Source organism: Macaca fascicularis, chromosome 15 (genome assembly GCF_037993035.2).
Source record: "Macaca fascicularis isolate 582-1 chromosome 15, T2T-MFA8v1.1".
In the NCBI taxonomy this organism is placed as follows: Eukaryota; Metazoa; Chordata; class Mammalia; order Primates; family Cercopithecidae; genus Macaca; species Macaca fascicularis.
The window spans coordinates 35,273,931-35,288,284 of NC_088389.1; positions in this window are offsets into that span (position 1 = coordinate 35,273,931).

Genomic DNA, 14,354 nt, shown 5'->3' on the forward strand with positions numbered 1-14,354 from the left:
AGGAGTTTCTCAGAAAGCTTCTTTCTCTTTGTTATGGGAGGATATTTCCTTTGGCCCTAAAGTTTTCAATTGGATCCGAAATATCCGTTCTCAGATTCCACAGAAATAAGGCTAGCAAACATATCCACGAAATACAGCTCTAACTCCCTGACTGGAAGTAACAGTTCACAAACCATTTTCTCAGAAAGCTTCTTTCCAGTTTTTGTCTGAGGATATTTTCTTTTTCACCATAGCCCTCTATGGGCTTCCTAATATCACTTTGCAAATTCCACAAGAACAGGCTTGGCGAACGGCTTCTTGAGCGGAAAGCTGTAACTCTCTGAGACGAATTAACAGAACACTAAGCAGTTTCTCAGAAAGCTTCTTTCCACTTTTCATCTGAGGATATTTCCTTTTTCACCGTAGCCCTCCATGGGCTTCCAAATATCACTTTGCATATTACACTGGAACAGTCTTAGCGAAAGGCTTCTTGAGCGGAAAGCTGTAAATCTGTGAGATGATTTCACAGAACACAAAGGAGTTTCTCAGAAAGCTTCTTTCTCTTTGTTATCGGAGGATATTTTCTTTGGCCACATTGTCTTCAAATGGATTCGAAATATCCGTTTTCAAATTCCACAGAAATAAGGCTGGCAAACAGATCCACGAAATACAGCTGTAACTCTGTGAGTGGAAGAGAAAGATCACAAAGTAGTTTCTCAGAAAGCTTCGTTCCAGGTTTTTTTCTGAGGATATTTTCTTTTTCACCATAACCCTCTATGGGCTTCCTAATACCACTTTGCAAATTCCACAAGAACAGGCTTAGTGAACGGCTTCTTGAGGGGAAAGCTGTAACTCTGTGAGATGAAATAATAGAACACTAAGCAGTTTCTCAGAAAGCTTCTTTCCTGTTTTCTTCTGAGGATATTTCGTTGTTCACCATAGTCCTCCATGGGCTTCCATATATCACTTTGCAAACTCCACAACACCAGGCTTAGCGAACGGCTTCCTGACGGGAAAGCTGTAACTCTGTGAGATGAATTAACAGAACACTAAGCAGTATCTCAGAAAGCTTCTTTCCATTTTTAATCTGAGGATATTTCCTTTTTCACCATGGGCTTCCAAATATCACTTTGCAAATTCCACAAGAACAGTCTGATCCAAAGACTTCTTGAAGGGAAAGCACTAACTCTGTGAGATGATTTCACAGAACACAAAGGAGTTTCTCAGAAAGCTTCTTCCTCTTTGTTATGGGAGGATATTTCCTTTTGCCCTATAGTCTTCAAAAGGATCCGAAATATCCGTTCTCAGATTCCACGGAAATAAGGCTGGAAAACAGATCCAAGAAATACAGCTGTAACTCTGTGAGTGGAAGTGACACATCACAAAGCAGTTTCTCAGAAAGCTTCTTTCTAGTTTTTCTGTGAGGATATTTTCTTTTTCATCATAGCCCTCTACGGACTTCCAAATATCACTTTGCAAATTCCAGAAGAACAGGCTTAGCGAACGACTTCTTCAGGGGAAAGCGGTAACACTGTGACATGAATTAACAGAATACTAAGCAGTTTCTCAGAAAGCTTCTTTCCAGTTTTCATCTGAGGATATTTCCTTTTTCACCATAGCCCTCCATGGGCTTGCAAATGTCACATTGCAAATTTTACAAGAACAGTCTTAGCGAATGGCTTCTTGAGCAGAAAGCTGTAACTCTGTGAGATGAATTAACAGAACACTAAGTAGTATCTCAGAAAGCTTCTTTCCAGTTTTAATCTGAGGATATTTCTTTTTTCACCATAGCCCTCCATGGGCTTCCAAATATCACTTTGCAAATTCCACAAGAACAGTCTGATCCAAAGGCTTCTTCAGGAGAAAGCAGTAACTCTGTGAGATGATTTCACAGAACACAAAGGAGTTTCTCAGAAAGCTCCTTCCTCTTTGATATGGGAGGATATTTCCTTTTGCCCTATGGTCTTCAAAAGGATCCGAAATATCCATTCTCAGATTCCACGGAAATAAGACTGGCAAACAGATCCAAGAAATACAGCAGTAACTCTGTGAGTGGAAGTGACACATCACAAAGCAGTTTCTCAGAAAGCTTCTTTCTAGTTTTTCTGTGAGGATATTTTCTTTTTCATCGTAGCCCTCTATGGGCTTCCAAATATCACTTTGCAAATTCCAGAAGAACAGGCTTAGCGAACGACTTCTTCAGGGGAAGGCGGTAACACTGTGACATGAATTAACAGAATACTAAGCAGTTTCTCAGAAAGCTTCTTTCCAGTTTTCATCTGAGGATATTTCGTTTTTCACCATACTCCTCCATGGGCTTCCAAATATCACTTTGCAAACTCCACAACAACAGGCTTAGCGAACGGCTTCTTGACGGGAAAGCTGTAACTCTGTGAGATGAATTAACAGAACACTAAGCAGTATCTCAGAAAGCTTCTTTCCATTTTTAATCTGAGGATATTTCCTTTTTCACCATAGCCCTCCATGGGCTTCCAAATATCACTTTGCAAATTCCACAAGAACAGTCTGATCCAAAGACTTCTTGAGGGGAAAGCAGTAACTCTGTGACGTGATTTCACAGAACACAAAGGAGTTTCTCAGAAAGCTTCTTCCTCTTTCTTATGGGAGGATATTTAATTTTGCCCTATAGTCTTCAAAAGGATCCGAAATATCCGTTCTCAGATTCCACGGAAATAAGGCTGGCAAACAGATCTAAGAAATAGAGCTGTAACTCTGTGAGTGGAAGTGACACATCACAAAGCAGTTTCTCAGAAAGCTTCTTTCTAGTTTTTCTGTGAGGATATTTTCTTTTTCGTCATAGCCCTCTACGGGCTTCCAAATATCACTTTGCAAATTCCAGAAGAACAGGCTTAGCGAACGACTTCTTCAGGGGAAAGCGGTAACACTGTGACATGAATTAACAGAATACTAAGCAGTTTCTCAGAAAGCTTCTTTCCAGTTTTCATCTGAGGATATTTCCTTTTTCACCATATCCCTCCATGGGCTTGCAAATGTCACATTGCAAATTTTACAAGAACAGTCTTAGCGAATGGCTTCTTGAGGGGAAAGCTGTAACTCTCTGAGATGATTTCACAGAACGCAAAGAGTTTGTCAGAAAGCTTCTTTCTCTTTGTTATGGGAGGATATTTCCTTTGGCCTTATAGATTTCAAAGGGATCCGAAATATCTGTTCTCAGATTACACAGAAATAAGACTAGCAAACAGATCCACGAAATACAGCTGTAACTCTGTGACTGGAACTGGCAGATCACAAAACAGTTTCTCAGAAAGCTTCTTTCCAGGTTTTTCTGAGGATACTTTCTTTTTCACCATAGCCCTCTATGGGCTTCCAAATATCACTTTGCAAATTCCACAAGAACAAGCTTAGCGAACGGCTTCTTGAGGGGAAAGCTGTAACTCTGAGGGATGAATTAACAGAACACTAAGCAGTTTCTCAGAAAGCTCCTTTCCAGCTTTCATCTGAGGATATATCCATTTTCACTATAGCCCACCATGGGCTTCCAAATATCACTTTGCAAATTACACAAGAACACTCTGAGCGAAAGGCTTCTTTAGGGGAAAGCTGTAACTCTGTGAGATGATATCACAGAACACAAAGGAGTTTCTCAGAAAGCTTCTTTCTCTTTGTTATCGGAGGATATTTCCTTTGGCCCTATAGTCTTCAAAGGTAACCGAAATATCCGTTCTCAGATTCCACAGAAATAAGGCTGGCAAACAGATCAACGAAATACAGCTGTTACTCTGTGAGTGGAAGTGAAAGATCACAAAGCAGTTTCTCAGAAAGCTTATTTCCAGGTTTTTTCTGAGGATATTTTCTTTTTCACCGTAGCCCTCTAAGGGCTTCCAATATCACTTTGGAAATTCCACAAGAACACGCTTAGCGAACGGCTTCTTGATGGGAAAGCTGTAACTCTGTGAGATGAAATAACAGAACACTAAGCAGTTTCTCAGAAAGCTTCTTTCCAGTTTTCATATGAGAATATTTCCTTTTTAAACATAGTCCTCCATGGGCTTCCAAATATCACTTTGCAAATTCCACAAGAACAGGCATAGCGAACGGCTTCTAGGGGGGAAAGCTGTAATTCTGTGAGAAGAATTAACACAACACTAAGCAGTTTCTCAGAAAGCTTCTTTCCAGTTTTCATCAGAGGATATTTCCTTTTTCACCATAGCCCTAGATGGGCTTCCAAATATCACTTTGCAAATTCCACAAGAACAGTCTGAGCGAAAGGCTTCTTGAGGGGAAAGCTGTAACTCTGTGACATGATTTCACAGAACTCAAAGGAATTTCTCAGAAAGCTTCTTTCTCTTTGTTATCGGTGGATATTTCCTTTGGCCCTATAGAGTCTTCAAAGGGATCCGAAATATCCGTTCTCAGATTCCACCGAAATAAGGCTAGCAAACAGATCCACGAAATAGAGCTGTAACTCTGTGATTGGAAGTCTCACATCACAAAGCAGTTTCTCAGAAAGCTTCTTTCCTGTTTTTCTCTGTGGATATTTTCTTTTTCACCATAGCCCTCTATGGGCTTCAAAATACAACTTTGCAAATTCCACAAGAACAAGCTTAGCGAACGGCTTCTTGAGGGGAAAGCTGTAAATTTGTGAGATGAAATAAGAGAACACTAAGCAGTTTCTCAGAAAGCTTCTTTCCAGTTTTCATCTGAGGATATTCCCTTTTTCACCGTAACCCTCCATGGGCTTCCAAATATCACTTTGCAAATTCCACAATAATAGTCTTAGCAAAAGGCTTCTTGAGCATAAAGCTGTATCTCTATGAGATGATTTCACAGAACGCAAAGGAATTCCTCAGAAAGCTTCTTTCTCTTTGTTATCGGAGGATATTTCCTTTGGCACTATAGTCTTCAAAGGGATCCGAAATATGCGTTCTCAGATTCCACAGAAGTAATTCTAGGAAACACATGCACGAAATACAGCTGTAACTCTGTGAGTGGAAGTGACAGATCACAAAGCAGTTTCTCAGAAATCTTCCTTCCGGGTTTTCTCTGAGGATAGTTTGTTTTTCACCATAGCCCTCTATGGGCTTCCTAATACCACTTTGCAAATTCGACAAGAACAGGCTTAACGAACGGCTTCTTGAGGGGAAAGCTGTAACTCTTTGAGATGAAATAACAGAACACTAAGCAGTTTCTCAGAAAGCTTCTTTCTCTTTGTTATCGGAGGATATTTCCTTTGGCCTTATAGTTTTCAAATGGTTCCGAAATATCCGTTTTCAGATTCCACAGAAGTAAGGCTAGCAAACAGTTCCACGAAATACAGCTGTAACTCTGTGAGTTTAAGTCACACAACACAAAGCAGTTTCTCAGAAAGCTACTTTCGAGTTTTTCTCTGAGGATATTTTCTTTTTCACCATAGCCGTCCTCGGGCTTCCTAATATCACTTTGTAAATTCCAGAAGAACAGACTTGGCGATCGGCTACTTGAGGGGAAAGCTGTAACTCTGTGAGATGAATTAACAGAACACTAAGCAGTTTCTCAGAAAACTTCTTTCCAGTTTTCATCTTAGGATATTTCCTTTTTATCCATAGCCCTCCATGGGCTTCCAAATGTCACATTGCAAATTTCACCAGTACAGTCTTAGCGAAAGGCTTCTTGAGGGGAAAGCAATAACTCTGTGAGATGATTACAAAGAACACAAAGAAGTTTCTCAGACAGCTTCTTTCTCTTTGTTATCGGAGGATATTTCCTTTGGGCCTATAGTCTTCAAAGGGATCCGAAATATCAGTTTTCAGATTCCACAGAAGTAAGGCTAGGAAACACATCAACGAAATACAGCTGTAACTCTATGAGTGGAAGTCACACATTACAAAGCAGCTTCTTAGAAAGCTTCTTTCTAGTTTTTCTCTGAGGATATTTTGTTTTTCACCATAAACCTCTATGCGCTTCCAAATATCACTTTGCGAATTCCACAAGAACAGGCTTAGCGAACGGCTTCTTGAAGGGAAAGCTGTAACTCTGTGAGATGAATTAAGAGAACACTAAGCAGTTTCTCAGAAAGTTTCTTTCCAGTTTTCATCCGAGGATATTTCCTTTATCAACGTAGCCCTCCATGGGCTTCCAAATATCACTTTGCAAACTCCACAAGAACAGTCTTAGCGAAAGGCTTCTTGAGCGGAAAGCTGTAACTCTGTAAGATGATTTCACAGAACACAGAGGAGTTTCTCTCAAAGCTACTTTCTCTTTGTTATCGGAGGATATTTCCTTTGGCCCTATAGTCTTCAAAGGGATCCGAAATATCCGCTCTCAGATTCCACATAATAAGTCTACCAAACAGATCCACGAAATACAGCAGTAACTCTGTGAGTGGAAGTGACACATCACAAAGCAGTTTCTCAGAAAGCTTCTTACCAGGTTTTCTCTGAGGATATTTTCTTTTTCACCATAGCCCACCATGGGCTTCCAAAAATCACTTTGAAAATTCCACAAGAACAGGCTTAGCGAACGGCTTCTTGAGGGGAAAGCGGAAACACTGTGAGATGAATTAACAGAACACTAAGCAGTTTCTCCGAAAGCTTCTTTCCAGTTTTCATCTCAGGATATTTCATTTTTAACCATAGTCCTCCATTGGCTTGCAAATATCACATTGCAAATTTCACAAGAACAGTCTGAGCGTAAGGCTTTTTGAGGGGAAACCTGTAAATTTGTGACATGATTTCACAGAACACAAAGGAGTTTCTCAGAAAGCTTCTTTCTCTTTGTTGTCGGAGGATATTACCTTAGGCCCTTTAGTCTACAAAGAGATCCGAAATATCCGTTCTCAGATTCCACAGAAAAAAGGCTAGCAAACAGTTCCACGAAATACAAATGTAACTCTGTGAGTGGAAGTCACACATCACAAAGCAGTTTCTCACAAAGCTTCTTTCCAGGTTTACTCTGAGGATACTTTCTTTTTCACCATAGCCCTCTATGAGCTTCCAAATATCACTTTGCAAATTCCACAAGAACAGGCTTAGCGAATGGTTTCTTGAGGGGAAAGCTGCAACTCTGTGAGATGAATTAACAGAACACTAAGCAGTTTCTCAGAAAGCTTCTTTCCAGTTTTCATCTACGGATATTTACTTTTTCACCATACCCCTCCATGGGCTTCCAATATGACTTTGCAATTTCCACAAGAACAGTCTTAGCGAAGGCCTCTTGAGGGGAAAGCTGTAACTCTGTGAGATGATTTCACAGAACACAAAGGAGTTTCTCTGAAAGCTTCTTTCTCTTTTTTATGGGAGGTTATTTCCTTTGGCCCTATAGCCTTCAAAGGGATCCGAAATATCCGTTCTCAGATTCCTCAGAAATAAGGCTAGCAAACAGATCCAAGACATACAGCTGTAACTCTGTGAGTGGAAGTGAGACATCACTAAGCAGTTTCTCAGAAAGCTTCTTTCCACGTTTTCTCTGAGGATATTTTCTTTTTCACCATAACCCTCTATGGGCTTCCAAAAATCACTTTGCATGTTCCACAAGAACAGGCTTAGCGAGCGGCTTCTTGAGGGGAAAGCTGTAACTATGTGAGATGCATTAACAGAACACTAAGTAGTTTCCCAGAAAGCTTCTTTCCAGATTTCATCTGAGGATATTTCCTTTTTCACCATAGCCCTCCATGGGCTTCCAAATATCACTTTGTAAATTCCCGAAGAACAGTCTTAGCGAAAGGCTTCTTGAGGAGACAGCTGTAACTCTGTGAGATGATTTCACAGAACACAAAGGAGTTTCTCAGAAAGCTTCTTTCTCTTTGCTATCGGAGGATATTTCCTTTGGCCCTATAGAGTCTTCAAAGTGATCCGAAATATCCGTTCTCTGTTTTCACAGAAATAAGGCTAACAAACAGATCCACGAAATAGAGCTGTAACTGTGGGAGTGGAAGTCACACATCACAAAGCAGTTTCTCCGAAAGCTTCTTTCCAGTTTTTCTCTGAGGATATTTTCTTTTTCAACATAGCCCTCTAGGGGCTTCCAAATATCACTTTGCAAATTCCACAAGAACAAGCTTAGCGAACGGCTTCTTGAGGGCAAAACTGTAAATTTGTGAGATGAAATAAGAGAACACTAAGCAGTTTCTCAGAAAGCTTCTTTCCAGTTTTCATCTGAGGATATTTCCTTTTTCACCATAGCCCTCCAAGGGCTTCCAAATATCACTTTGCTAATTCCACAAGAACAGTCTTAGCGAAAGGCTTCTTGAGCGGAAAGCTGTACCTTGTGAGATGATTTCACAGAACACAAAGGAGTTCCTCAGAAAGCTTCTTTCACTTTGTTATTGGAGGATATTTCATTTAGCACTATAGTCTTCAAAGGTATCCGAAATATGCGTTCTCAGATTCCACAGAAGTAAGGCTAGGAAACACATGCACGAAATACAGTTCTAATTCTGTGAGTGGAAGTGGCACATCACAAACCAGTTTCTCAGACAGCTTCTTTCCAGTATTTCTATGAGGTAATTTTCTTTTTCATCATAGCCCTCTAAGGGCTTCCAAATATCACTTTGCAAACTCCACAAGAACAGGCTTAGCGAACAGCTTCTTGAGGGGAAAGCTGTAACTCTGTGAGATGAATTAACAGAACCCTAAGCAGTTTCTCAGAAAGCTGCTTTCCCGTTTCCATCTTTCGATATTTCCCTTTTCACCATAGCCCTCCATTGACTTCCAAATATCACTTTGCAAATTCCACAAGAACAGTCTCAGCGAAAGGCTTCTTGAGCAAAAAGCTGTAACTCTGTGAGATGATTTAACAGAACACAAAGGAGTTTCTCAGAAAGCTTCTTTCTCATTGTTAGCAGAGGATATTTCCATTGGGCCTATAGTCTTCAAAGGGATCCGAAATATCCTTTCTCAGATTCCACACAAATAAGGATAGAAAACAGATCCAGGAAATACAGCTGTAACTCTGTGAGTGGAAGTCTCACATCACAAAGCAGTTTCTCAGAAAGTTTTTTTCCAGTTTTTCTCTGAGGATATTTTCTTTTTCACCATCGCCTTCTATGGGCTTCCAAATATCACTTTGCAAATTCCACAAGAACAGGCTTAGCGCAACGGCTTCTTGAGGGGAAACCTGTAACTCTGTCAGATGATTTTACAGAACACAAAGGAATTTCTCAGAAAGATTTTTTCTCTTTGTTATCGGAGGATATGTCCTTTGGAACTATACTCTTCAAAGGCATCCAAAATATCCGTTCTCAGCTTCCACACAAATAAGGCTAGCAAAGAGATCCACGAAATACAGCTGTAACTCTGTGAGTGGAAGTCACACAACACAAAGCAATTTCTCAGGAATCTTCTTTCCAGTTTTTCTCTGAGGATATCTTCTTTTACACTCTAGCCCTCTATGGGCTTCCAAATATCACATTGCAAATTCCACAAGAACAGCCTTAGCGAACAGCTGCTTGAGGGGAAAGTTGTAACTCAGTGAGATGAATTCACAGAACACTAAGCAGTTTCTCAGAAAGCTTCTTTCCAGTTTTCATCTGAGGATATTTCCTTTTTCACCATAGCCTTCCAAGGGCTTCCAAATATCACTTTGCAAATTCCTCAAGAACAGTCTTAGCGAAAGGCTTCTTGAGGGGAAAGCTGTATCTCTGTGAGATAATTTCATAGAACACAAAGGAGTTTCTCAGAAAGCTTCTTTCTCTTTGTTATCGGAGGATATTTCCCTTGGCCCTATAGTCTTCAATGGGATCCGAAATATCCGTTCTCATATTCCACAGAAATAAGGCTACCAAACAGATCCACGAAATACAGCTGTAAATCTGTGAGTGGAAGTTGACATCATAAAGCAGTTTCTCAGAAATCTTTTTTCCAGTTTTTCTCTGAGGATATTTTCTTTTTCACCATAGCCCTCTATGGGCTTCCAAATATCACTTTGAAATTTCAACAAGAACAGGCTTACCGAATGACTTCTGGAGGGGAAAGCTGTAACTCTGTGGGATGATTTCACAGAACACAAAGGAGTTTCTCAGAAAGATTCTTTCTCATTGTTATCGGAGGATATTTGCATTGGCCCTATAGTCTTCAAAGGGATCCGAAATATCCCTTCTGAGATTCCACAAAAATAAGGCTAGGAAACAGATCCACGAAATACAGTTGTAACTCTGTGAGTGGAAGTCACACATCACAAAGAAGTTTCTCAGAAATCTTCTTTCCAGTTTTTCTCTGAGGATATTTTCTTTTTCACCCTAGCCCTCTATGGGCTTCCAAATATCACTTTGCAAATTCCACAAGAACAGGCTTAACGAACGGCTTCTTGAGGTTAAAGCTGTAACTCTGTGAGATGAATTAACATTTCACTAAGCAGTTTCTCAGAAAGCTTCTTTCCAGTTTTCATCTCAGGATATTTCCTTTTTCACCATAGCCCTCCATGGGCTTCCAAATATCACTTTGCAAATTCCACAAGAACAGGCTTGGCGAACGGCTTCTTGAGGTTAAAGCTGTAACTCTGTGAGATGAATTAACATTTCACTAAGCAGTTTCTCAGAAAGCTTCTTTCCAGTTTTCATCTGAGGATATTTCCTTTTTCACCATAGCCCTCCATGGGCTTCCAAATATCACTTTGCAAATTCCACAAGAAGAGTCTTAGAGAAGGGTTTCTTGAGGGGAAAGCTGTAACTCTGTGAGATGATTTCACAGAACACAAAGGAGTTTCTCAGAAAGCTTCTTTCTCTTTGTTATCGGAGGATAATTCCTTTGGCCCTATAGTCTTCAAAGGGATCCGAAATATCTGTTCTCAGATTCCACAGAAATAAGGCTAGCAAAGAGATCCACGAAATACAGATGTAACTCTGTGAGTGGAAGTCCCACATCACAAAGCAGTTTCTCAGAAAGCTTCTTTCCAGTTTTTCTCTGATATTTTCTTTTTCACCATAGCCCTCTATGGGCTTCCAAATATCACTTTGCAAATTCCACACGATCAGGCTTAGCGAACGGCTTCTTCAGGGGAAAGCTGTAACTCTGTGAGATGATTTCACAGAACACAAAAGAGTTTCTCAGAAAGCTTTTTTCTCTCTCTTTTCGGAGGATATTTCCCCTGGCCCTCTAGTCTTCAAAGGGTTCCGAAATATCCGTTCTCATATTCCACAGAAATAAGGCAAGCAAACAGATACACGAAATACAGCTGTAAATCTCTAAGTGGAAGTCACACATCACAAAGCAGTTTCTCAGAATGCTTTTTTCCAGTTTTTCTCTGAGGATATTCCCTTTTCACCCTAGCCCTCTATGGGCTTCCAAATATTACTTTGCAAATTCCACAAGATCAGGCTTAGCGAACGGCTTCTTGAGGAAAGAGCTGTAACACTGTGTGATGAATTAATAGAACACTAAGCAGTTTCTCAGAACCTTCTTTCCAGTTTTCATCTGAGGATATTTCCCTTTTCACCATAGACCCCCATGGGCTTCCAAATATCACTTTGCAAATTCCACAAGTAGAGTCTCAGCGAAAAGCGTCTTGAGGGAAAAGCGATAACTTTGTGAGATGATTTCACAGAACACAAAGGAGTTTCTCAGAGCTTCTTTCTCATTGTTATCGGGGGATATTTCCATTGGCCCTATAGTCTTCAAAGGGATCCGAAATATCCTTTTTTAGATTCCACACAAATAAAGGCTAGCACACAGATCGACGAAATACAGCTGTAACTATGTGAGTGGAAGTCACACATCACAAAGCAGTTTCTCAGAAAGCTTCTTTCCAGTTTTTCTCTGAGGATATTTTCTTTTTCACCCTGGCCCTCTATGATCATCCAAATATCGCTTTGCAAATTCCAGAAGAACAGGCTTAGCGAACGGCTTCTTGAGGTGAAAGCTGTAAATCTGTGAGATGAATTAACAGAACACTATGCAGTTTCTCAGAAAGCTTTTTTCCAGTTTTAATCTGAGGATATTTCCTTTTTCACCAAAGCCCTCCATGGGCTTCCAAATATCACCTTGCAAATTCCTCAAACACAGTCTTAGCAAAAGACTTCTTTAGGGGAACGCTGTATCTCTGTGAGATGACTTCACAGAACACAAACGAGTTTTTCAGAAAGCTTCTTTCTCTTTGTTATGGGAGGATATTTCCGTTGGCCTTATAGTCTTCAAAGATATCCGAAATATCTGTTCTCACATTCCACAGGAATAAACTAGCAAGCAGATCCACGAAATACAGCTATAACTCTGTGAGTGGAAGTCACACATCACAAAGCAGTTTCTCAGAAAGTTTCTTTCCAGTTTTCCTCTGAGGATATTTTCTTTTTCACCATAGCCCACCATGGGCTTTCAAAAATCACTTTGCAAATTCCACAAGAACAGGCTTAGCCAACGGCTTCTAGAGGGGAAAGCTGTTTTTCTGTGAGATGAACTCACAGAACACTAAGCAGTTTCTCAGAAATATTCTTTCCAGTTTTCATCTGAGGATATTTCCCTTTTCACTATAGCCCTCCATAGGCTTCCAAATATCACTTTCCAAGTTCCACAAGAAGAGTCTTACCGAAAGGCTTCTTGAGGGGAAAGCTGTAACTCTGTGAGATGATTTCACACAACACAAAGGAGTTTCTCCGAAAGCTTCTTTCTCTTTTTTATCGGAGGATATTTTCTTGGGTTCTATAGTCTTCAAAGGGATCCGAAATATCCGTTCTCAGATTCCACCGACATAGGGCTAGCAAACAGCTCCACGAAATACAGCTGTAACTCTGTGAGTTGAAGTCACACATCACAAAGCAGTTTCTCAGAAAGTTTCTTTCCAGTTTTTCTCTGAGGATATTTTCTTTTTCACCATAGCCCTCTGTGGGCTTCCAAATATCCCTCTGCACATTCCACAAGAACAGGCTTAGTGAAACGCTTCTTGAGCGGAAAGCTGTAACTCTGTGAGATGAATAAACAGAACACTAAGCGGTTTCTCAGAAAGCTTCCTTCCAGTTTTCATCTGAGGATATTTCCTTTTTCACCATAGCCCTCCATGGGCTTCCAAATATCACTTTGCAAATTCCACAAGAACAGTCTTAGCAAAAGACTTCTTCAGGGGAAAGCTGTAACTCTGTGAGATAATTTCACAGAACACAAAGGAGTTTCTCAGAAAGCTTCTTTCTCTTTGTTATCGGAGGATATTTCCTTTGGCCCTATAGTCTTCAAAGGGATCCGAAATATCCGTTCTCAGATTCCACAGAAATGAGGCTAGCAAACAGCTCCACGAAATACAGCTGTAACTCTGTGAGTGGAAGTCACACATCACAAAGCAGTTTCTCAGAAAGCTTCTTTCCAGTTTTACTCTGAGGATATTTTCCTTTCCACCATAGCCCTCCATGGGCTTCCAAATTTCTCTTTACAAATTCCACAAGAACAGTCTTAGTGAAAGGCTACTTGAGGGGAAAGCTGTAACTCTGTGAGATGATTTCACAGAACACAAAGGAGTTTCTCTGAAAGCTTCTTTCTCTTTGTTATGGGAGGATATTTCCTTTGGCCCTATAGTCTTCAAAGGGATCCGAAATATCCGTTCTCAGATTCCACAGAAATAAGGCTAGCAAACAGCTCCACGAAATCCAACTGTACCTCTGTGAGTGGAAGTCACACATCACAAAGCAGTTTCTCAGAAAGCTTCTTTCCAGTTTTTCTCTGAGGATATTTTCTTTTTCACCATAACCCTCTATGGGCTTCCAAATATCTCTTTGCAAATTCCACAAGAACAAGCTTAGCGAACCGCTTCTTGAGGGGAAAGCTGTAACTCTGTGAGGTGAATTAACAGAACACTAAGCAGTTTCTCAGAAAGCTTCTTTGCAGTTTTCATCTGAGGATATTTCCTTTTTCACCATAGCCCTCCATGGGCTTGCAAATATCACTTTCCAAATTCCACAAGAACTGTCTTAGCGAAAGGCTTCTTGAGGGTAAAGCTGTATCTTTGTGAGATGATTTCACAGAACAGAAAGGAGTTTCTCAGAAAGCGTCTTTCTCTTTGTTATCGGAGGATATTTCCTTTGGCCCTATAGTCTTCAAAGGGATCCGAAATATCAGTTCTCAGATTCCACAGAAATAAGGCCAGCAAACAGATCCACGAAATACAGCTGTAACGCTGTGAGTGGAAGTCAGCCATCACAAAGCAGTTTCTTAGAAAGCTTCTTTCCAGTTTTTCTCTGAGGATATTTTTTTTTCACCGTAGCCCTCTATGGGCTTCCAAATATCACTTTGCAAATTCCTCAAGAACTCTTAGCGAAAGGCTTCTTGAGGGGAAAGCTGTAACTCTGTCAGGTGATTTCACAGAACACAAAGAAGTTTCTCAGAAAGCTTCTTTCTCTTTGTTATCGGAGGATATTTCCTTTGGCCCTATAGTCTTCAAAGGGATCCAAAATATCTGTTCTCAGATTCCACAGAAATAAGGCTAGCAAAGAGATCCAC